Genomic DNA, 26,346 nt, shown 5'->3' with positions numbered 1-26,346 from the left:
TCACCAGACAAACAGCTAAATCCAGCATTCAAGCACCCATGATTCAAGTCGCAGGGCCGGAAGGTCAACCGATGCTGGTGTACAGGCCCTATGGATGGCAGGAAATACAGGAGATGGGAGGACACTTTTCCCCTGTTGAGGTAGGAGGAACAGTAATGGCCGAAGAATTAATTCAGTTTTGTCGAACTTATTCACCCAGAATCCAGGAAGTGAAAAAGATCCTGGAAAAGAGACACGGTTTCCGGCTGGGAACGAAAATGACGGAGAAATGGCCTGATGACAGCGCACCCACACACCCTGACTGTAACCACGACCACAACCTGCCTTATCGAAATGCTGTGGAACAAATCGCAAAGGCCCTCAAGGACATCTACCCGGTAACAGTAAAGACTCAGAGACTGACTCAAACTAAGCAAAAGCCCGATGAACCGGTTGAAGAATATCTGAATCGTTTAACTACCGTATTTGAACAATGCTCAGGAATGTTGAAACCAGAGGGAGTAAACATCAACACGGGAGACGTAACATCATGGGAATCTTATCTCAAGCAGATGTTCCTGGGAGGACTTCAACCTGACATTTCAGCAAAGGTAAAACAAACCTGCATTGGGTGGGAGTCGGGAAAACTGGGCGAGGTTGTCACACATTCTCTGCACGCTGAACGCCTGCTAGATGAAGACAAATGAAAAAAGCAGAGAAAGGCGGACCAACAGTTATCTTTAGCTTTTGCCAAGATAGGAGAATGGACACAGCCACAACACAACCAGCGAAATTTCTCTTCGCAAGGACAACGTTTCCGAGACAACGGACAGCAGAAAGAAAGGGAGAAGAGGAGAGGAAAACAGTGGCTGGAAGACCCAAAAGAAAGAGTTTGCTGGTATTGCGGGAAGAAAGGACATTTGAAATCACAATGTTTCCATTTCTTGAAAACTCAAGGGACAGAGGAACTCCAAGCGGGCGCGGGAAACTTGCCGGCGTGTAAAGAAAGGGGCGACTGAAGCCAGGAGGGGGAAGGGGAGCATCGTACAGAGGCGGGTAAGTCCAATCTTGTTTTTTTCTGCGGTTCGAATGCCATATTATCTGCTTGCTAATTCTGTTTTTTCTGATGTGTGTGATAGGGAAAGAAATGCTCTATGCAATGAAGGACTTGCTTTGCTTGATATTGATAAGAAATAATGGTTGAGGGACAGGTATTGTTGTTTATAGGTAGACTCTGGATGCAACTCACTCTGTCATACGCAAAGATGAATTCCCATTTGTCACCTTGAGTGGGCAGTTTAACTCATCTATGAGTGCTACGGGGCATATAGTGAGGGAAGAATTTACTGCTCCACTCTGTTGTATGCATGACGGTAACGAGTTTATGCATATGTTCCTCTTATCTGACGCGTGTCCGGTAAACCTCATGGGGAGGGATTTGATGTGTAAAATTAATGCTAGCATCTTACGTAACAACCAAGGCCTGAATATTTCTTGTTGGGATCCCAGAATGTCATCTATGTGTGTGTCTATGTTGTATGTGTATGAATGGGCCTGTGTATGAGTGAAGAGTTGCATGCTGAAGGGAAGATAAGATTGCCACAAGCCAGCGAGGTCATTCCAGCTGATAACATGCATTGCACAGCTCATAGAAATGGTTCTCTGTAAAAACAGAAGGTTTGACTATAACCCATAAATGCTGGAATGACTCATGGTGTGTGGCACTCGTTCAAATTGACAGAAAAGCAAGAACAAATTTTTGATGTTGAAAATTCGGTACCCCATGTTTCCATTGCAAAAAATACCAGTCAGCCATGGGAAAAAGCAGGTAAATTTCCAAAGGCCTGTAGCGAGGCTGTTGATTGGGAAATGTTGTCAGATAACGTGCAGTTCTCAGAGCAGATAACGGCACACAGGAGAAGTTGTGTTTCTTTTTTCATTGCTGAGAGAGAGAGCGTTGTAATACAGAAAGCTGTTTCTGCAGATTCAAATTTACAAAACATTTTGCCAGCACACATGACGTGTGCTAGCATTGATTTACCGCAAGAGGTTCTTGACAAAGTACCTGACTACCTGTGGGCTAAAGATAAATATGATGTGGGTTTGATTAAAGGGTGTGAACCAGTAGTTATCACCCCAAAGAGTGATTACAGACCATGCAAACCTCAATACCCTCTGAAAAGGGAGGCGCTTGAGGGAACAAGGCCAGTATTTGAGGCCTTATTGGAGAAAGGGATAATTGTTCCCTGCCCAAACTCACCTGTGAGAACACCCATTTTTCCTGTACAAAAGGTCAGAGATGCAGGTCAGCCCACAGAGTGGAGGTTTGTTCAAGACCTCCAAGCAGTAAATGCTGCGGTGCAGGTAAGGGCACCAAACGTGCCGAACCCTTACACAATTCTCTCACAGATACCAGCTGACGGCCAGTGGTTTTTCTGTAGTGGATATTTCAAATGCATCTTTCAGTGTTTCCTGTCCATCCTGATAGCCAGTTTTCGTTTACTTTTACATTTGAGGGGTACAGCGAGAGCCCCACGATTTACAACTTTGCATTGCATTGTTCATTACAGAAACTTGTGTTGGATGATGATGTTGCTTTATTGCAGTACGTGGATGACCTCTTGGTGGCGGCACCGACTCAGCAGTCGTGCACAGACAACACCATACGGTTGCTCACTCATCTAGCTGAGGAGGGCCACAAGGTCAACCCCAAGAAGGTACAGTGCTCTGTCCAGAAAGTAACCTTTCTAGGACACGAAATTACACCAATGGGTAAGTCTCTCTCTCCAAAGAGAATAGAGGCGATAGCTAACATACCAAAACCCATTACAAAGAGACAAGTAATGTCATTTTTGGGTATGACATCTTATTGCAGGACTTTTATTGCTAACTATTCTGAGATGCAACAACCATTGCATGACATGATTTATGAAAAACCTTTAGCACCATCAGAGAAGATAAGATGGACAGAGAAGGCTGAAAGGGCATTTGTGGAACTAAAACATACATTACAGCAGGCACCCACTTTGGGGTTGCCAGATCCTAAAAAACCTTTTATTCAAACTATGGATGAAAGAAATGGCTGTATGACATCTGTTTTGTTGCAAGAACACGGTGACAAGTTGAGACCAGTGGCATATTTTTCAGGTCGTCTTGATGCGGTGGCCAGGGGCCTACCGGGATGTCTGAGGGCAGTGGCAGCTGCAGAGAAAGCAGTACAAGCAAGCAGTGAGTTTGTGGGCTACGCACAGCTACGTCTGTTGGTCCCTCATTCTGTGTCTCATATACTGCTTGAACAGCGCACATCTCACTTGTCTGCAGCAAGGTGGCTGCGTAATTCCTGTGCATTGTTACAAATGTCTAATGTCACAGTTGAAAGATGTACAGTTCTGAACCCGGCAACATTGTTACCTACACCTGATGAAGGTACACCACACTGTTGTTTGTCTGCTCTACGGGAAGTATGTACACCAAGGCCTGACCTGGCTGACACACCCATACCTAATTGCACCATCACATATTTTGTGGATGTTTCCTCTTCCAGAGATGATAGAGGTATAAACAGGGTGGGGTGGGCAGTTGTGTCTGACTTTGAAGTTGTAGAATCCGGATGCTTACCACCTCACAAATCTGCACAGGTGGCTGAATTGCATGCACTAACACAAGCTTGTAAAATTGCTACTAATCAATCTATAACCATTTACATTGACTGCTTGTTTCTCTTTTAGAGGAAATTTCACTCCTTTCTCAAATAGCTTTGTGTAAATGCAAAGCACACACCAAGGAACAGGACGTGGTCTCGAGAGGCAATGCACGCGCGGACGAAGCGGCAAAGCAAGCATCTCTCATTTCTACTAACATTGATTTTTCTCTTACGCAGATTTCCCAGGAAAAGGAAGCTGAAATAGCACAGGAGTCACTAATAAGCATGCAAACATTTTCTCTCCCAACAGAAATAGCTCTATGGAAATCGCGTGGAGCTACCAAAACTCCTGAAGGGATTTGGATGGGTCCAAATCAAAAACCTTGTTTACCTAAACACTTTTATTCCCATTTTGCTAGGTTGACACATGGCTTAGAATACGTGTCCAAAGGAGGAATGCTGACAGCCATGGCACAAAATTGGTTCACAAAGGGTTTTTCTCCTGTAGCGCAGAGACATTGTGAAAACTGTCATATATGTCTGGATAATAATGTTGCAAGAGGGGTAAAAACCGCACCTGTGGGGCATCCCATTTCCTGAGGGACCATTCACACATGTAATAATGGATTACATTGAATTGACACCAGCAGAAGGTAAACGTTACTGTTTGAATGTGTGAAGAAACAAAATTGAATTGGGTTCAATGCTTACCACAAGTACTCATGTACTCATGTACATGAGAATGAGGGTCAGAGACCGAACTAAATTGTCCCCTTTTGAAATACTTTTTGGAAGACCCCCACATATGGGGTGGGAACCACACAGGGCGGCAGGTGATACCCTTCGAAATGAAAATGACATGTTGCAGTATTGTATTTCTATGTCTTCTATCCTTCAAAATATCTCAAAACAGGTTAAAGCAGCACTACCATGCCCCGCAGAGGGACCTTTGCACAACATCAAACCAGGAGATTTCGGGTTGGTGAAAAACCTGAGGAGGAAATCCTGGAAGGCGAGACGGTGGGCGGGGCCATTTCAGGTTCTGCTGACGACTCACACCGCCGTGAAGGTCGCGGAGCATGCCACCTGGGTGCACGTTGCCCTTTGCCGGAGGGTTGGTCCTGGACTGCAAGGTGTAAACCAAAAGGGAGGACGGCTAGTCGACTGCTACGGACCACTTTTTCGTATTGGTGGGAACCACAGATACCTGTATACTGCAAGTTTATACGAAGAACGACACGAGAGAACTGCAACAGCTCACAAGGTATTGAAGGACGACTCCAGTATTCTGGGTTTGGTTTGGACACACGCACACGACATCTTTAATCAGGATAGCTTGGCACAACTGCACCGTGTGGTCCTACCAAACCCGAACCTACAAAGGAAACTAATCAACAAGGGCTCACGACCCCAACTCTAACTGTGCTCAGGGCTCACGACCCCAACTCTAACTGTGCTCAGGGCTCACGACCCCAACTCTAACTGTGCTCAATCCGGAATCATCAAGGGCTCACGACCCCAACTCTAACTGTGCTCAATTTCTTCAAGAAAACTAACTATTTTTCTTCTTTCAAAAATGAGGTTCATGATCATATTATGTGTGTGCATTTTTGCTTTTACAACTGCACAGAACTCTATGTACACTATGGTTAAGGGTAATAACTAGAGCTACGTAACGATGACAGTAAATGAAGTTATGAATAAATCATACAAAGGGAGGAGTGTAGTGGAGGACTTTTATTATGCTTTTATTTTCATATTATTCATCCTATTTTTCATTTTTTAATTACAATCATAAGCTCATAAATCGTGATTCATATGGAGATCATCTTTTTCTGCTAACGTACAGAATTATGCTATTTCTGTCTTTTGAGCAAAGTACAATGTCCAAGGACTTAAACATCATGTACTGAGAACAAGACATACGTTGTATGATTTCACTAGATTTGTGTTTAACTGTTTATGTTCTTAATCACTGACAGCTGAAGGCTATCTTCTAAATGACGTAGAAACGGATGATTGTACGTATTTCAGCATCTTACTATAAATGTGTGTTCAACCTTGTGATCGGGGCTCTTGGGTTTAGACTTCTAGCACCAGGGAGTGAGAGCCTATTCTGCAGAATATATAAAATTCAGACAAAGAAAATTCTGTCGACAGTGTGTCTGTGTGATCCTTGACTTTGACTCTTAGTGAGTATTATTTGATGCGGCTAAAATTCCACGACATAGGGCAGGCGGCAAAACAGACAAGATCCAAAAACAGGCACAGGTCAAACACAGGCAGATACAGATAACAAGAAACAGGTAACAGGTTTACTAGTCTCAGCCTCAGACGTCACGCTCACAAACTGTTGGCTGACTGTCTGATGTTTTTCATACACTTTTCTGGAAACCCTGTGAGAATGTTAAAGTTGTCTTTGATTGGTTGAAAAAAAAACGGATTTCCAGGAGACGCGAGTGTCGTGATTAGTTTCGGTCCCTGGAAAACAAAGCTCTGACGTTCCATTGAGGAAGAGAATCAGTCGTGTTCACGTGGATAATAATGACCAGTTATCATAATCAGCTAAACATTGGATTTTCAAAAATATGCAAAGTTTGCGGCATCGACTCTCTAAAAGACGTCCAAGAGTTTTGCTTGAGGCAGTTAGTGGAGTTTAAAAGTTTGGTTCTCCTGAATTGCTTGTATGTGTTAAAAAGTGAAGAGATATGCTTTAAACAGATGTTTAACGGGAGCGTCTCATTGGTGTGGCTGTTGATGAAGTGCACAACGTTGTTCTATGGTGAGTAATGTTGTTTATTTAGATGCTATTCGGTTGCGGCTGGTTATTTCAATAACTGACTTGTTGCCAGCCGGCTCGTTATTGTGGGGAGTCCGAAACGTGACGCTAGACAAAACAAACTGTGATTGGTTGTTTGACATGTCGGTCAAACAGCTCGTGGGCGGGCTTTGTCCAGAAAAAGCAGCGAAAATCATCTGGCTATGCGAGACTACAGGTTTACAGATAACAGGTTCAGACAGGAAACAGGCTAGACTTACAAATGTAATATTCAGCAGTGAACAGGTATACAGGAAGTGCTTAAATACAAAAACAGACAGGAAGTGTGAAGCGTGACATGGCATGATGAATTTCAAAATAAAAGTCAGAACAGAGCAGAGTATCAAAATAAAAGTTCAAATAACAAAAATACACAAGACACAACCAGAACACAGATTAAAACCTTACAACAAGGATGCGAACAAACCGTTTAAAGACCTTATTACTAGGGATGCACCGAATCCAGGATTCGGTTTCGGATTCGGCCGAATACTGGGCTTTTTGGCGGGGTTCGGGTTCGGCCGAATCCTAGATTTTTTTTCCACCGAACCGAACCCTAGGCTTGCGCTACGCTGGTCGACGTCACGCAGCCGTTGATTACACACATCGGGTGCTGAAGTGGAGATGAGCTTTTTCTTTCGGTCAGCTGGACACACCAAAACTTTTAAACACCGCTGAAAACGCCTTGAGGACCCCAAATGCCAGCTGTTTTTCAGCCGAGCGCTTGGTAGCTGTGATGCTTCAGCTGTGAGCCGGTTGGTTGCTTTGGTAATGTCCCGCCTCTCCTCCACTGTAATTGGACGGCCGTGTGAAGACTGTGACATTGACGAGCGGAGCTTCTCACTCAAAGTTGAATATGGTTTTCAGCGCGGAGCTGCTTGCTTATTGGAAAAACGAGCGTGTCGCAACGCATCGCTTTCATTATGCATAGGTTTATGGTAATTGTCAAAATAGTTTTTCCAACTTGTCATCCTGGCATAATGTACAGTTAAAATTGAATAAAATGAAAAATACACTGCTGTGGACGTTTTTTACTTCATTAATGTGTTTTACTGTGTTGGAATAAGGATGCGAGTAGGATTCGGTATTCGGTTTCGGATTCGGCCGAATCTTAAACGGTGGATTCGGGATTCGGCCGAACCTAAAAAATCTGGATTCGGTGCATACCTACTTATTACTAAAAGAGACACGATCGTGCGAGTAATCGATGATCACACGGTTGAGTTAGACAATAATGGAATTTGGTCAAAAAGACATTTATTTCTGGTTGAGAATTAAAATTTCACCTTGATCCAAATTGACCCTTATCCTTCAAGAAGCAGACACCTACTGTGAAGGCATGAATTATGTATCGATGCTGGGACTTAAAAGATCATAAAACCCCCGCAACATTTTAGGAGAGACCGCATAAACCGATTTATGATACTGGGGCAGGCGATTGCCAAGGCATATGGCTAAAATAAGCTTTAAGAATAAGACCTGGCTGTCAAACAACGTTAAACAAAACCTGAACATCTACAATGGGCCACAAGTATAAAATAAAAAAGGTGATCTATAATAAGTAGAGAACTATTATGAAATATAGTCATGAACTTGGACTCAACTTGAAGTCTCCTTGGAGCGGGAGTAAGATTTGTGAACTTGAAGGAGACTTGAGTTGACCCCGACCAACATGGAATTGACAAGGGCAAATTAAAGCGTGAATAAACTTCAGCAACTAAATGATTTAACCATAACAAAAGTGAAACAAACTGAGGCGAATTAAAAATAAAAGATGATAAAAGGAAGGTAGCGAGAAAATAAGGAGGTAAAAAGAGATGAGAGACTAGAAGGACATTTTTACTTTTATTGAATCTGTTTAAATAAAATTATATAGATGCTAAGAGGTGCATTTTTATTTTTTACAGAAAAGATGACGGGAAGGAGAGCATTGAAAAGGAAAGCATTTGCAGGGATTCTGCTTGTCCTATTGCTTGCATTAACAATATGGGTACTAAATGACCATTGGAATAGAATAACAATAATAGACCAGGTGTATGAAGAAAGGGAGAATGCAGACACATTAAATTAGATTATGAAGTGAAGCCTTTTTCATTGACACGAAATTGGATACGAAACCAAAGTCTTCAACACCTAGGGAAGATGATGTGCCAGTAAACCCGGAAGATCAGGTCAGAGAGGAGAAAAAGATAACGTCCTCTAGAATATTTGCGCAAAAATGTGGAGACCTATTTACAAAGAATAGATACACTATGTATGACACAACAAAGCAGCCGAAGAACCCGTTTCCTCTCCTCACATGGTATAAAACAACTACAAGAGAGGCAGAGATTAATGTAGGATTGTGAAAGTACTCTGCACAAAAAGAGAAGCTCTATCAGATTAGCATCAAGACAAATACATTTTGGGAAGAGTGCCCAAATACGGACATTAGCGAATGCGCTAAGACAAGATGTAACTGGCAACTACATCAATTATGGACAAAAAAGGTAAGAAGGGCTTTGAGCGACATAGTCAGAGGTGCCAGATGCATCCGAGGAGCAAACTTCCGATCTCTCTAATGAAGCCAACACGGAAGTGACTTAAACTGCAATTCATCGACTGGCCGCTTGAGGCTGGCTTCAAAAGGGAGTCAATTCCCATAGACTCCCATGTTAAAAATGGCCAACTTTACAGTAGAAAATAATATGTTTACAGCCTGGTACAAAAAGTGTTTTTGGCCTATATAGCTTGCCCTTCATGACAACTGTGAGGGGGGTGAATATTTTTGTAACTCACCCATTTAGATTATATTAAGCCTTAAACTTCTGCATAATTAAGGGCGTGGCCGCTTGAGTGTCGGTGTCGGTCCTTCAATGTGATGCCCAGCTGATGCCTGACCAACGACCACCGGCAGGACCCGCTTAATATCCGCTTAATATCCGCTTAATCTCTGCTTAATCTCTGCTTAATCTCTGCTTAAGCTCCTTATCCGTTAATATGTGTGTACATGTATATCTCCCAAGGGTTTTTCCCTCCTAGGACTTTTATTTTTATTTCCTCGGCTAAACAACCCGGGGTTTTTGTTTTTTTTCTCCTAGGGGGTTTTTTACCCCGGGGAGGTAGCCTGCTTGGGCTTAACTTAGCTTCTTCTTCTCGACGTAACATTAGTAATATGCTCGCTCATAATGTCGCGTCATAGCCGCAGCAAATTTGACTGCTTATGCTATTGTGTATTATGTTATGCTATCTGTCGTTTTTCTGTGCTTTTACTGCTTTTATTAATGTAAAGCTGCTTTGAAACAATTGAGTATTGTGAAAAGCGCTATATAAATAAAATTGAATTGAACAGCCACTGCTGTCACTAGACTCGCGCTAGGCGGGCGTGGTTTCACCTCAGCTTCACCCATGTCCCGCCTTTTTACCCATTTTCGGTTTTCCGCGAGTAATTCGCGGGGACGCGCGGCCAAGATGGCGACGGCAGGCAACGCCTACTTTAAGCTTCAAAAGCGATCTTCACGAACCAATGGGTGACGTCACGGACACTACGTCCATATTTTTTTACGGTCTATGGATGCATCCCACATAAAGATTTCTGGATAGGATGTGTTTGTTATGAAGAGGAATATTGGAAGTGCAGTGAAGAAGCTGAGGAAAAGTATAATCCAGTAGGAACAAGTAAGTGGTTAACCTTTAGAGGCAGTGATGGAACAAAAGGACATGCTATTAATTAAGTAGTGGTTGAAAATTCACCATGTTGGAAAGATTTGATTACTGAAAATGGGGAAGAAACTTAATTGATGGTAATCCAACTAAGGTTATATAGTTTAGTTGAAGATGTAGAGATGGAAAAAGGTGTGGACATAATCCCAATTAAGATCAGTGATCCAACATATGGGCTAGAGTCGAAACATTATGGAGTTAGAATCCAGTATAGTAATAGTGGGCTGGAGAAATACTATCCAATCCCTATAGTGAGACAAAGAGTAGCAGGAGTAGGAGATCAGGTCAAATGGTCCATCCCGAGGGAGATTCCAGAGTATCATGCAAAGGGGAATTTGCCGAAGCCAGTATATAAATTAACTTGGAGTGTCAAAGGTGATTTGAGTGAAAACGAGGATCTTTGAGACTTAACCCTTGTGTGGCGTTCATATTTTTGTTACTTAGACGATGTTTGTGGGTCTAGTGGACCCAGAGCATTATTAGTATCTTAAACCAATGCAGGCATACAAATTTATGTAAGATTATTTACATATGTTTACTTTAGCCTTATTGCAAGTAACATAGACAGAATTTATGGTTTATATTTGTCATTTACCACTGGAAGAGGACCATTCATAAACTAAAGCGCCATTCGTTTTTGTGGTAATATGAAACAAAAGAAGAAAAATTCTATTCTGATCCAAATATTGGGGGGGGGGGGGAACATGTTTATCTTAAATAAGTATAAGTGAAAAAAGTTTTTCATCACTGTTGATGTTTAATTCTTTGAACTTTTTGAAATTGTACACATTTTTGTCAGTCTACACAGCATAACTGAACAGATGCCGTATCATAAGACATCATCCATACTGAACACATAACCTGTTCATGCCAGCCAAACAACACATAAGCAAATTTGTACTGTGTTGTGTTTGCGTATGTATTTCTTGCATTTTATACACATATATAGTGTCCATCTTATGTCCTCACATATTGCAGTACAATGTGTTGCTATTGGCCACAATTTAGAATGATGAAAATACATGGATAATATTTTACTTTCTCTATTATTCACCCTCTCTCTCTCACACACACATCTTTGTGGGACATTTGATAATTACCAGGCACACACAAACACACACACACACACACACACACATTCTGGTTTCCATGTTTTGTGGGGACATTCCATAGACGTAATGCATTTTATACCATACAAACTGTATATTCTATTTGAATTGAATTGAATTGAATTGAAATTTATTTGACAGAATTTCATAAAAATGTATAAAACTTACCTACCCCATTCTCTAACCCCAACCATCACAGAAACCCTTCTACTACTTCACATTTTCAAGAAACATTCTGTTTGATTTATAAGCTTGTTTCCTCATGGGGAGTCACATGTGTAAAACTCTAACTGCACAACAACAGTTCATGTGGACCAAACTCTATTTCATTTTTCATTGCTTGAACACAGTTTTCAAAACTATACACACTTATCCCACAAATTTAACCACAACCAACACAACACTGTAGATTTACAGCACTTTGTTCAAATGCTAACACACTGCTGTCAAAACTGTGAACCACACATTCAAAACAGAATTGATGTCAGCCATGTGCCTTTTAAACACTGCTGATTGCAATTTCATATATATATTTTCATATATATATTTATTAGGGCTGTCAATAGATTAAAATATTTAATCGCAGTTAATCGCATGATTTCATGAGTTAACTCGCGATTAATCGCAAATTAATCGCACATTTTTATCTGTTCTAAATTTACCTAAATGTAACACTTTTTAAGTTTGTAATGCTCTAATCAACATGGATTTGGATAATATATATGCTATATGCAAATGTATGTCTACAACAGCCTGTTTACATTTTCAACAGAACCATCAGCCATAGTTTTAGAAATGTTTTTGCCTTTAGAAGACCTTGTTCTTTCTCCATTTCTGTTTGCTGCTGCATCATTTGTGACCTGTGCTGGCAAATTGAGTTGGGATGAGCAAATTTTCAAAAATGTGTCATTTATATTTTAACATTCTCTATTAAAAAACTTCAAAACAATTGGAACAATTGTTGGAATCTGACAAAGCATGACAGAACTTTACCTGTTAATGCAGAGCAAAAACAATATCAATATTCATATATGTTTTTCTTTTATTGTTTAAATTTGACATTGAGACAGACCACTTTAAGACTGTAGGATAATGCAAGGGTTTAATATAAATGACACAACAGATACTTTTTCCTTAACAGTTAACCAAACATTCACTTCAGATATAACAGATTATAGGTCATACCTGCGTGAATTCTTGTCAAAACAGATATTTTTAAAACTGTAATTTTGTGTAAGATGTCTATATATATCAGGGTCACGCACTCGCGCATTTGTGTGCATGCGCTTCAGACGTCTGCGTCAGACATCGCTTTTGAGCCTTGTCACTCTTAATAACTCTTTTAACATCAATCAGATCCCGAACTTTATCTCTCTTAATAATTATTTTAACATCAAGAAAGTCCTGCGGTCTATTTTCTATAATTTCTGAATGCTTTTTAAAACGAAACTAAAAAGTGAAAGAAGACGCATCTTTGCTTTATATGGATTTGGGACGGTACACCTCACAGAAAACGTGCAGATAAAGAAAACTGCACGTGCAGAAAACGTGCATTTTAGATGTTTAAATACCATTTAGAGCATTGGATTCGCTAGATTCGAGAGCTTAATGTTCTTATTTTTATGAAAAGCTCCGACTCATCTAGACAGCGGCAGTCACTTGCTGCGTCTCAATTCATCCAGCTGTGGGTCAAACAGAAATTGCGTGTTGCGTTAATTGCGCGTTAATAAAATTAGTGCCGTTAAAATGAATTTGCGTTAACGCGTTATTAACGCGTTTATTTTGACAGCCCTAATATATATATATATATATATATATATATATATATATATATATATATATATATATATATATATATATATATATATATATATATAAGCAATATCGCTCGAGTAGGAGTGTGATATAGCTCTATATCATCACGGCTGTGATTAGGCCAGAGGCACGAGGCCGCAGGCAATCACAGCCGTGATGATATAGAGCTATATCACACGACTCCGAGAGCGATATTGCTTTTATACAACAGTTCGACGGCACGCGTTTGAAAAACGAAAACTAGAAAACAACAACAGAGTTATTTTAAAAGCCTCTTTGTTTGAGAACTACTTCTTCCGCCACGGATTTGAGGGCGGCCAGAATGACAGGTAAAACTTTTGGCTGCTTTGAAGCGAATGACAACTCAATGGACGGAAAAGCCGTTACTTTATATTACCGTTTCTTGGTCACAAAGTGTAGTTTTAAGATTAGTTCAGTCGAGAATGTATATGTATTATATTTAAATCTGCAGTCGATTAATAAAGATAGCGCTTGTTTGAACGTTTGCTTACAGGGTGATTACAATAAATATATACATTTTTAATGATACAAATAATATATCATTTTTTTCCGTTTACTTCTCATGTTGGCCTTGTTTGTTTTTGATGGTCAAAATGAGATCAAATCAGCAGTATTTGGTGTCATGATCAAACTATTACTTGTTTTTTTATTCATATTTAGTGTCTTTTGTGTTGTTATTGTTTTGGCACGAGGTAAAAGTTAATAAAACTATACTTATATAATGTTACTATTGCTTTCTCATTTATACTTAACGCGATACGAGCACTCGGTTATTATTAGACTTTGTTCTTGTCAGTACTAGTGTCAGAGAGATGTTTTTGCATGCTGCTTATAAATATACCAGTGGTGATATCTCATAACATGTTTTAATAGTCACGTCACGATAAAGTAAATGATCAATGTCCACATTTAAAAGCTGCGGTGCTTACCTGCAGTTCCACGTTTTTTTTTTCGCGTTCTGGGAAGAGATATTGCTCCAGAAAAAAAAATAGTTTACATTCCTCTTTCCAAGTGTTAAATCGTCCACACGATGTGACAAGACATAACTTCCATTAAGTTTAACGTAACATCCAAGAGCGCTGATCTTTGACGGAATAATAACTTGGGATTCACAGACTGATTTATGAGGTAGTGAACTAATGAGACACAGAGAGTGATTCAAAACAGCGCGGTTGTGTGTGTCTGCAGTTTTTCCATTCAGAGAAGAGCCTGTTTAGAGGACCTCCATTCACTAGGTGGCGGAATGATACGAAAGGTGAAGCAGTTGCTGTGCCGTTATCAGTAGAATATTGCATGCCTCTTTGTCACGATCGGAACACGGGGAAGACGATGAAAAAAACTAAATGCAGACTTAAATAAAGAATACTTTAATACATGCAAAAACCAAAACACCCACGAGGGGGTAAAACATTACAATAACATAACTAAACTAACTAACATTAACACTTGGAAACACTAAACTACATAAACTTACACATGAGACCAGGAACAGGAATAAACACGAGGATCTCGAAAGGAAACAGAGAATAATACCAACACACAGAGGTAGTGATGGGACATCTGAAGCGAGGCTCCGGAGCTTGTGTCGAGCAAAAAGGGGCGTTCCAGATGAAGCCCCGATTCGAGGCTTGTATCGTTTCCGTGAAAATCACGTGACGATGACAAACGATGCCTCGTTTTCTGTTGAATACGTCATTGCTTCATTCTGAGTTTCGCTTAAGGTTCAAAACTCGCGCCTCTTGTGGGTTTTTTGCAGTACGTTTGCATTGATGTTAAAGTGTTGGTTGTAGTGAGTAGTGGCGAGGTTGTAGTGAGTTTCTAGTATAGTTATCATTATATATCATAGCCTGTATTATATATTATATTACACTTAGTTTAGTAGATTATTAGAGTAAATTATACATAGCCTAGTTCAGTAGATCATTAGAGTAAATTAGCATATGTCTAGTTCTAATACCTATAATACGTAATTATATTATATAGCCTATATTAGTAGTAGTGTTATTATTATATATATTATTGCTGCTGTTATTATTATTATAAGAGACTGTATTAGGGATAACCTAGAAGGACTAAGGATCCATTGGGATATTGGATCAAACAGAAGGTCCAATATCCTAATTTATATAAGCTGGCACTGATCTTCTTATGTTGTCCAGCATCATCAGTGCCATGTGATAGGGTGTTTTCTAAAAACAGAAACCGCCTCAATCTAAATACTGTTAAAAAACGTTTGTTTCTAAATAAAAACCAGTAAACCATTTTCCATGTTGCAGTTTGCTGTTCCACACTTCCAGTCCCATAAGCATTGCACTATTGCAGCCCCAGTTCAATAAGCACTGCACTCACGATAATTTGAAGAGTTTAGTTGCAAAACGAGATAACCACCGTTTTTTAATTGTTCAGAAATGGTTGTGCATTCCAATTAAATTCAATGCAACTACAGTTGGTTTGTTTTGATTTAAACCTTCATAACTTAAAAAATACAGCTAAGTAGCACCATAAAACAAAATAATAACATGATAACGTAATTATAAACATGTTTTGACAAAAATGTTAAAAAATAGATTTATCTCGTTTTGCAACAAAACTCTTAATTTCTTTATTTTGTGCATTCACTGTTATCACTAACTCAAGAACTACTGTATAGTTGAACACAAAGTTGTGTATGTGTGAGTTGTGTGTACATAGGTTAACACAAGCAGAGTAAAATACTTTCTTTAATATACTTTATTCAAAAGCCCACACCATGACAATTTGGTTGCTCAAAATGAATAGATTTGTGTGCGTGTGCGATACATTGCTTTGCACAGCAGGTGTCACTGGAGAGCACAGTGTTTCATGAGGCTTCGGGTAAATGAACCTTTTGGCGAACCAATGGCCTGGAAAGCCTCATTGGTTCAGGAAGCCTCGTTTGGCCATCACTACACAGAGGACAGGACAGAAGGGTATTAAATAGGGAAATCTAACAACAAACACCTGGAGCTAATCAACCATAAGGGAGCGGGGAACAATTCACGAACCCTGAGAGAAACGTGGACAGCGGAAGGGCATGTCACACAACTCTCTCAGGGCAGACACAGGAGCTGTGTCCCAATTCAGGGGCTGCGACCTTATAAGCATGCGACCTTAAATATGAGCACTCGGTCTTTCAAGGTGGCAGCCTCAGAAATCCGCGAAGAGAACTGAAATGAGACGGTCTAACCTTCGGATGACCCATAATTGGCGTCACCTGCTGCGCCTGTTAGCAGGACATAGCAAAAACGTTTCTGACTTATTAAAATAAATATGAAATCAGAAAAATATTAATTTAGTTTAGAAAATATGACACGTTGATGTAGATTAAACTATTCAACAGTATATTAAATTTAATTAATCAACCTTAGAAATATATACATCATAAAAATAATAATATTAACACAAAACATAACTTATAATACTAAAACAGTGACAAACTTTTTTTGATAAATACACACTTTTATTTAATGAAGGTTTTAATTGTTTATTTTATAATATCCAGCCGCCGTTGCAGGCGCGCAATGAATCTTGGGATATCCTCGGCTGTTAAGGATCCATTCGTTCTATCCTTAACAGCGCCGAGAAATGAGGATGCATTTTGAGGCTTCATTCTAAGCATCCTTCGAATTGGGACGGCCTTACCAGCCTGAAGTCGCGCTGCTGTGACGCAATCGGTCTTATAATACGTCCTTAGAAGGTCACAGCCCCTGAATTGGGACACAGCTATACTGTCACAACCTAATCTCTCACAACTCGGATAAGACAAGAAATGGAGAGACCGGGTCATGACACTCTTAGCCAATCAGATTTGAGAACCAGAAAGAACTGTTGTATAAATATATATACACACACATTCTGGTTTCCATGTTTTGTGGGGACATTCCATAGACGTAATGCATTTTATACTGTACAAACTGTATATTCTATTCCCCTTACCTACCCCATTCCCTAACCCCAACCATCACAGGAAACTTAATCCTACTTCACATTTTCAATAAACATCATTTTGTTTGATTTATAAGCTTGTTTCCTCATGGGGACATCAAAATGTCCCCACAAGGTCACAAAAATACTGGTATTCCTATCTTTGTGGGGACAATTATGGCGCTTTTCCATTGCATAGTACCCCACGGTTTGGTTTAGTTTGGGTCGGGTCAGCTTACTTTTGGGAGCTTTTCCATTGGGATCACTTCGTAGTACCCGATACTTTTTTTCGTACCACCTCGGTTGGGGTTCCAAGCGACCCGAGCTGATACCAAACGTGACGCGTAAACACTGTAGTTCACTGATTGGTCTGAGAGAATCGTCATCGGCGCCGTCATCCTATTATGTAAAATATTAGCTTTAGCTTGCTGCTGCGCTGTCTCAAGCAAACATGTTGTCATCTGTGCTCTGTTTTAAGTTTCCAAACACCCTTTTAGCGATTAAAAATCCACAGGTTGTGAATCAGGAACACATAAAAGTTTTTTTCCAGACTTGCAGTTTGTGGCGGCACATTCGCGACGTTCACGTCAGTATTATTTATGCTTTAATCCAACTTCATTGAGGCTCAGCGGAGCGCCGTCGACAGACGCCACGAGTGTTTGAACAGAAACTGTTATGTGAGACAGAGGTAGTTATAAACGCGATGTGCAAAGTAAACTTCTATTTGTGGTGGCCAATTTTAATTTTGTGGCGGCACATTCGCGACGTGCACGTCAGTATTATTTATGCTTTAATGCAACTTCATTGAGGCTCAGCGGAGCCGTCGACTGACGCCACGGGTGTTTGAACAGAAACTGTCATTTGAGACAGAGGTAGTATTAAACGCGATGTGCAAAGTAAACATCTATTTGTGGTGGCCAATTTAAATTTTGTGGCGGACTAATAAATAAATGTATGGGAATGTACAGGACGCTCTCTCTTGTATGATGTCACAGCCGTATGCAGCGCAAATATAACGACACGCCTATAATTCCTCCCACAGCGAAGTGATACTAAACTCAATGGAAAAGCTAACCACGCCAAAGTGAGGTGAGCTGACCCGACCCAAACTAAACTAAACCGTGGGGTACTATGCAATGGAAAAGCGCCATTAGTCCCCACAACGTGATAATTACCAGGTACACACACACACACACACACACACACTTTTAGTTTCTACCTTTTTTTTTTCACTGCTATGCAGATGACATTCAAATTTATGTGCCAATTAAACGAGTAGGGAAAAATTCACTTGAGCACCTGTTGGCGTGCCTAGACGAAATAAATAAGTGGATGTCTGCAAACTTCCTAAAATTAAATGAAAATAAAACAGAACTAATTATCTTCGATCCTACTAAAGGTAGTTTAAACCAGCTCCCTGATGCATATACACTTTCTCTGCCAGTAAATACTTGTGTAAACAATCTTGACATTTCACTAGATAGTTCTCTGAAACTGGATAAGCAAGTAAATTCTGTTTTCAGATCTTGCTTCTTTCATGTACGTATGCTGACTAAAGTGAAGCCTTTTTATGCCCCCTGTCAGAATCCTGCCAGATCCTTGTTTGTATTTAGATCTAGTTTAGCATGGCAGGTTTCTGACAGTTTTATGTGGGAGATGCGTGATTTTAGTATTGGTTTATACTGCCAGGCATTTCCCGGGTCTCATCACTTTTTCCCCGATCCTTTACTTGTAATGATTTCCAGGTGTATGTAATGTACTTTGTCCCTATTTATTGTCCTTGTGTTTGCTGTTCTGTGCACGTTCGTCTTGTCGCATTTCCAGTTGGTTCCTGTGAGTAATGAGTTATATCTACCGTGTGTCTCAATTCGTTCCCTAGCTCCCGAGGTCGTGAATCAGTATATCGTGTACACAGGTTCGGGCACTAGTAAGGACCCTAGCTCACTTCACATTGGGACGATGTTCACTTATTTTTCTGTCACGGCTGCTTAAGCGCGTTGTAATCACTCACAGCTGTTACTCATCAACAACCGGCAAAACCAACATCTTTCTGACTTAATTTTAAAAACAGTACATTGTGAAAAATGCTGCCATTCTTCTCTTACATATCTGTGCATAAAATTGGAGGCATATAATTACATTTTAAATGTAATAAATATATTTAAAATTTTAAATAAATATTATTCTTTTAAATATTGAGTAGATTGTGGTCCCTTACTGTGTAGCAATGTGTGTTTATATTTACAACTAAAACAAACGTTTGTCTTTATAAAAGTTTCATAAAGTTTATTGAGTTGGATCACGTGATGTTCGGTTGGCGAGCTTCAGAAAATGTCACGTGATTTCCGGTTAGGGAACATAGGGATCATCGATGCTCACTGGTTTTTGCGTTGCATTGTGGGAATTTTTAGGGAACGAACGTTCCAGTGCACTGAACGGATTTTGCGACTGAGACAGCCCTTAAAATGGCCGACTCCCTGATCAGTGCCCTGACTACTGAACAAGGGAGCTGGTTTAGTGTTAGTTCAGTGTTGTGTTTTCCTTGTCTTGTTTTGCCCCCTCGTGGGTTTTGTTTTTCTGTTTCCCTGTTTGTTCAATAAATTCCTTTTCGTCAACGTCTGCATTTGGGTTTGTGTCTTTTGTCTCAAAAACCTTGACACCCCCAAGCTTTTGAATGGGTGATGCACGCATTCTTATCATCTAGACTGGACTATTGCAATTCTTTAAATTATGGAATAAACTCAAAAACTCTTTCACATCTTCAAATAGTCCAAAATGTAGCAGCGAGACTTTTAACAGGCACAATGTGAACACATTACTCAGATTTTAGCATTCTTTCACTGGTTGCCAGTCCATTTTAGAGTTAATTTTAAAGTTATTTTATTTGTCTAAATAATTTAGCTCCCCTTTTTCTATCTGAGATCTCTGTTTTTAAATCATGCCTGATAACATATTTTTATTCAGTTTCTTTTAATAATTTGTAACCTGTCTCTTACACTGTAAAAAATCCGTAGAAATTACAATGTTTTTGCAGCTGGGTTGCCGGTAATTTACCATAGATTTAAATTTATGTTATTTACTGGCAAGAGTTTGTTCAGAGTTAAATAAATTTTGTATAATAACAAGTCTTTATCTTTACAGAATAAAACTATACAATAACAGCCTCATGCAAAGCATTCTGTGAACCAGAAATCATCATCAACCTTTTTTCTGTTTTTTGCTTCAGATTTTGTTTCCCAGAATGTTTTGCTTGATGCTGTTTTTTTCCGTTTTATTCTGTAAAGACAAAGACTTGTAAATGTTTAATGTTCAATTAACTTTGAACAAAATGTTGCCAGTAAATAACATACATTTAAATCTACGGTAAGTTACCGGCAACCCAGCTGCAATTTCTACATAATTTTTTTACAGTATAATTTTACTTTGTTTAATCTATTGTGTGATTTTTTTTTGTAAAGCACATTGGTCAGCTTGCCTGTATAAATGGTGCTATATAAATACATTTTGACAATGACTTTGACTAAATCAAATAAAAAGCTTTTTATAACTAAGAAACATTTTTTGTTTTGTGAACTTTTGAGGCAAAAATATGAGGTTAGCAGCTAATAAATACAATAGCTAGAGTTAGGTTGTTATTTTATTAAACATAATGGGGCGGTTTCCCGAACAGGGATTAGGCTAGTCCTAGACTAAAATAAATGTAAGGGCTGTCCAAACTGAAAACAACTTGCACTGACATATCTTAAAATATATCAGTGCCCTTTGTTTTGCCTTAAAATGCACATAAGTAATGTTTTTAGTACGGTATGTTTCTTAAAACTAGTTATATTTCCCAATTAAACTCAGGTCTGGTCCTGGCTTAAGCTAATCCCTGTCCAGGAAACCGCCCCTATATATATAATTGGCATATTGAGCATATAATGAGATGAGTGCCCAATAGATTTATCTTTTACACGTTTATCGTCTTCTATATAGTTTTCCTGACCTAGATACTTGATGTCTAATGCTGCGTTTACACCAAACGCGTTTCAGGTGTCAAAATCGCGTCTACCGCGCCTAGTTTGCTGCTTGAACAGTTTGAATGCATTTGCGCGTGTAGAGCAATGTAGATGCGCCGAAAAAGCAAGCATTTGATGCGCATAGGAGACAAAATCCATTTCTTGTGGGAGGGACAAGTGCTATGTGGTTGTCTGTTTGCAAGATGGCTAATGTAGATTGTGCATTTATTGAGAGTGTTAACTTACTGGTTTGTATTTAGTCACCTTACTATAGGGGGAAAATAAACAGCGCGGGTCTATAAACGTCACGTGACTCAAAAGTGAAATGTGTATTTACAACTTACCAGGTTGCCCAATGTCCTCACTGACACTCTTCCAAGCGAGGTCATTTTTATTCCTGTCTCCTGTATAGAAATAAGAACTTGTGTCGTATAGCTCCCGGTGACTGCTCACCTCACGGGTCATATCAAGCCTTCATGCTGAATAAATGACTGCGGGCAGGGCAGCCGCCACAGCAGCAAGCAGGCTCCTGATTGGTTAACGCGGCACGAAAATCCACCAAAGTTCAAATTTTTTCAACTCGGGCGTCGTTATTTTTCTCTTTCTTTTGCTCTCTGCAATGTCTAATGACCCTGCACATTTTGACGTTCTTAAATTGTTTGATAGAAAGTTGCTAGACCTCGGAAGATAATGCACGCCATTGACGTGTCAAGCGGTAAAAACCTGGTCGGCACTTCCGTACTCACAAGCCTGATGCATATCTTCCATAGGAATGAAACACTCCTTTCACTGTCAGTGCACATGCACCAGCAGGAACAATATGTGCCTGGTATCATTAAATTACCTGAACATGCTTGCGCCAGTTTGATGTCGAGTTTCTAAGATCCAAAGTGGTCGCTTAAATATAGGGTTTCTTTCATAAGAATTGAATTGAGTGTCTGCATCAGCTGCTGCCTGTCTCATCCGCATCCATGGTCTGTGTATTTCCCATTCCCCGTCCATCAATTAGTCAGATGCCTAGGTTATCAACCTTATTTTTCACGACAACAAGGGTGGCGCCATTGCGGTCATTTGCGGCTGACAATTCCGGCCGCATAAAGATGCGGAACATCCGAGTCTGTGGCTGAAGCCGTTAAACTTAAAAAGCTGACTCAAGTGCCCTTATGTTTGTTCGTACCAATTTTAATGAACGGGAAGCCGACTGACGAACACCCTTATCTCGAGAAATGGTTCTGCTACGATGTTCCAGTAACTTGAAGCCATGCCGGGTGTTGAAAAGGTGGTCAATTAGAAACGTTGGGGTGGGTTTTACACAATGATGACAGCGCAGCGACGGTGAAGCAGATTTTGTACATTTCAAAGACATGTGCTGTGGAACATCACTCGTTCGAATTAGCGTCTGTTTTAAGCAGTGATGGGAGTAGCGCGTTACCAAGTAATGCATTACTGTAATTCCAATACTTTTATCAGTAACGAGCATGTAACCAAGTATTTTTTAAAAACAAGTAACGCAATTACAATTACTGAAATTTAAATGAGATTGTTACTCACGTTACTCTATTTTGTAAAAAACAACACTTGTCTTGCAGACAAGACATTTCTGATCTAACATTGCAGGACTGTGGTAGGCGGTGCAATGAATCATTAAACTTCATCATGGCTGACAGTGCATATAGAATGAACATGAATCTAAACGGGACAACATACCTTTGAAAATTGTGTGCAGGTCATAATCCATCCGGTCTCATGTTTGTAAATTATCTTTGCCAAGCAATCCCAGTATGACATCACCTTGCATTTGTGATCCACAAAAGCAATAAATCTGAGACAGGTTAATATATTCTTAAATGTTTACATTGGCTTGGAAGAGAACGATCCACGGTTGTTGTTTCCAGGAAAATATTCACACTGCGCTGTACAACTGTTAAAACTCCATAGTATGTGTGAGTGGGCATTAAGCTTCAGTTTTGGTTTCACTCACTCGTTATCCGACAAAACAATCCACTCGCTCTGTGTCCGTCCGACAAAACAATCCACATACTCCGTTTTGTAATTAAATATCTTTCTTTAATCCTGTGTATCATTTAAATCCAACAGAAAACATATACAAACAATATATTACCAAAGAGCGCACTACCCGTCCCGTCGCAAGCTTCACAAGCTGTGTCCCAATTCAAGGGCTGCGACCTGCTAAGCATGCGACCTCAGCACTCGGTCTTTCAAAGTGGAAGCCTCAGAAGTCCGCGAAGAGAACTAAATGAGACGGTCTAACCTTCGGAGGACCCATAATTTGCGTCAGCGGCTGCACGCGCACACCGCGCCTGTCAGCAGGACACAGCAGAGACGATTTAACTTATTAAAATTAATATGGAATCAAAAAATAATTTATTTTAGAAAATATGACACGTTGACACAATTGTCTCCAAATTCTTAAAGAGACAATACACAATTTTAATGCATTATATATTTTTAATGTAAAAACACAGACTATTTGTCTAAATGGTCTAAATGATATACATAAATAAACTAAGCTTACATGTTAAGATAATTTCTAACAAAATATTCAACGGCTGAATCTATTCAATTCAATTCAATTTAATTTTATTTATATAGCGCTTTTCACAATACTCAATTGTTTCAAAGCAGCTTTACATTAATAAAAGCAGTAAAAGCACAGAAAAACGACAGATAGCATAACATAATACACAATAGCATAAGCAGTCAAATTTGCTGCGGCTATGACGCGACATTATGAGCGAGCATATTACTAATGTAACGTCGAGAAGAAGAAGCTAAGTTAAGCCCAAGCAGGCTACCTCCCCGGGGTAAAAAACCCCCTAGGAGAAAAAAAACAAAAACCCCGGGTTGTTTAGCCGAGGAAATAAAAATAAAAGTCCTAGGAGGGAAAAACCCTTGGGAGATATACATGTATATACACACATATTAACGGATAAGGAGCTTAAGCAGAGATTAAGCAGAGATTAAGCGGATATTAAGCGGATATTAAGCGGGTCCTGCCGGTGGACGTTGGTCAGGCATCAGCTGGGCATCACATTGAAGGACGACCAGTAGATCAGAGGTGTGCCGACTTTCACATCTACCGGAACTGGGTCTGTTTGTCCCATTGTCCTCAGGGTCAATGGGACCCAGGGACGAGACAGGGAGAGAAAAACAAAATCATATTAGCGTAGGGGCCGTTCACATGTAATGCAAGTGTCACACAGTGATGTGGTTGAATCAGCTTAGTTTCAGACAGACTAACTATTGCAGCATAATTATATTATCCACAGTTGAGGATTTTGCAAATTGGGGGCCCACTGCGACGGTATATATGGTAACTAAGGGTCACTTTCCGATTTTTAAGAGAAAATGAAACCTGTCGACCCGTTTGACTAAGGCCTGTAACCCCACTGTCGTCGTTAATGCAGGTTCAGTGGCAAACGGGTCTATATTGCATACTATTTACAAGATCATGAGAAAACGCCAACATCTCAACCTGACCATACGTGACAACCCGTTTGACTAAGGCTGGAGGCCCCACTGTCGTCGTTAATGCAGGTTCAGTGGCAAACGGGTCTGTATGGCATACTATTCACAATTTAAAGAAAGCGCCAAAATCACAACCTAACCATACGTGCCAACCCGTTTGACTAAGGCCAAAAGCCCCACTGTCGTCGTTAATGCAGGTTCAGTGGCAAACGGGTCTGTATGGCATACTATTTGCAATACAAAGAAAGCGCTAAAATCACAACCCAACCATACGTGCCAACCCGTTTGACTAAGGCTGGAGGCCCCACTGTCGTCGTTAATGCAGGTTCAGTGGCAAACGGGTTTGTATGGCATACTATTCACAAGAACACGAAAGTTCCAAAATCGCAATCCGACTATAGGTTAAGATAAGATTTTTATTTATTTATTTAGTTGATCTGTGTTATGACCGCGAGTGCTTTGTTCCGTACAGATAACTATTTCGAGTTAAGTACTTTTACTAGACAAATTATGCGAATGCTTTGTTGAAGAGAAAAGTTTTAAGTCTAGATTTAAAATTATCGACTGTGTCTGATTCTCGGACATCGGGTGGTAAATCATTCCAGAGCTTAGGGGCTAAGTAGGAACATGACCTTCCACTTTTAGACACTTTTGATAGTCTAGGGATAATCAAGAGACCAGAATTTTGCGACCGTAGTGTGCGTGAGGGATTGTCTTCTGATAGGAAGTCTCTAAGATATGAGGGTGCTAGGCCATTTAAAGCTTTGTAGGTGATTAGTGATATTTTAAATTGTATGCGATATTTAACTGGTAGCCAGTGTAAAGATGCCAGAATTGGGCTTATGTGGTCATATTTTTTAGATCGAGTAAGTACCCTTGCGGAAGCGTTTTGAACTAGCTGAAGCTTGTTTACTTGATTTGCATGGCATCCCCCGAGTAGCGAGTTACAGTAGTCTATTCTAGAGGTCATAAAAGCATGGATAAGCTTCTCTGCGTCAGATGTAGACAGTATATGGCGTATTTTCGAGATATTTCTAAGATGGAAGAATGCTGTGCGGCAGACGTTGGCGATATGACTATCGAAGGATAAGTTGCTGTCGAACATCACACCTAAGTTCCTAACCGTGGAAGATGGCACCACAGTGCAGCCATCTATGTGCAACTTGTAATCTGACATATTATGTTTGTAGCGATTCGGTTCAATAATAAGTATCTCTGTCTTATTGGAGTTCAGCTTAAGAAAGTTATGTGCCATCCAGTCACTAACATCGCTAAGGCAGTCTGTTAGCTTAGAAAACGTGTGTGTTTCGCTGGGATGTGAGGAGATGTAAAGCTGGGTATCATCCGCATAGCAGTGAAAACTTATGTTATGTTTCCTGATAATGTCTCCTAGAGGTAACATGTATAACGAGAACAGGATAGGACCTAAAACCGATCCCTGCGGTACACCGTATTTAACCAGGGAGTGATATGACTCTTCCTCGTTTACATAAACAAAGTGATAGCGATTGGTTAGATACGACCTAAACCAGGCTAGCGCCTGACCACTGATACCAACATAGTTTTCTAGTCTATTGAGTAAGATTGTATGATCTATTGTTTCAAAGGCTGCACTAAGGTCTAATAATATAAGAATTGAGATTTCACCACGATCGGATGTTAATAGGAGGTCATTTGTAACTCTAAGCAGCGCTGTCTCTGTGCTATGGTGGGGCCTGAATCCTGATTGGAACTTTTCATATGTACTATTATTTGTCAAGAATGTGCGTAACTGGCTTGCCACTACCTTTTCTAATATTTTCGAAAGAAAAGGTAGATTTGAGATTGGTC

General features: G+C 40.0%; 2 long non-coding RNA genes across 2 annotated transcripts in view; one reads left to right on the top strand and one right to left on the bottom strand.

Moving 5' to 3' along the window:
• LOC141353140 (uncharacterized) overlaps positions 1 to 26,346 on the bottom strand; it is a 238,177-nt gene that overhangs the window by 200,455 nt on the left and 11,376 nt on the right. The window lies entirely within an intron of this gene.
• LOC129441666 (uncharacterized) lies at positions 317 to 5,777 on the top strand. The gene is made up of 2 exons (XR_012360151.1): positions 317 to 1,035; positions 4,536 to 5,777. It is a non-coding gene; the product is annotated as an uncharacterized lncRNA (long non-coding RNA).

Source organism: Misgurnus anguillicaudatus, chromosome 21 (assembly GCF_027580225.2).
Source record: "Misgurnus anguillicaudatus chromosome 21, ASM2758022v2, whole genome shotgun sequence".
In the NCBI taxonomy this organism is placed as follows: Eukaryota; Metazoa; Chordata; class Actinopteri; order Cypriniformes; family Cobitidae; genus Misgurnus; species Misgurnus anguillicaudatus.
The sequence above is the reverse complement of the archived record's forward strand: the minus strand, read 5'-3'. Positions and strand labels throughout refer to the sequence as shown.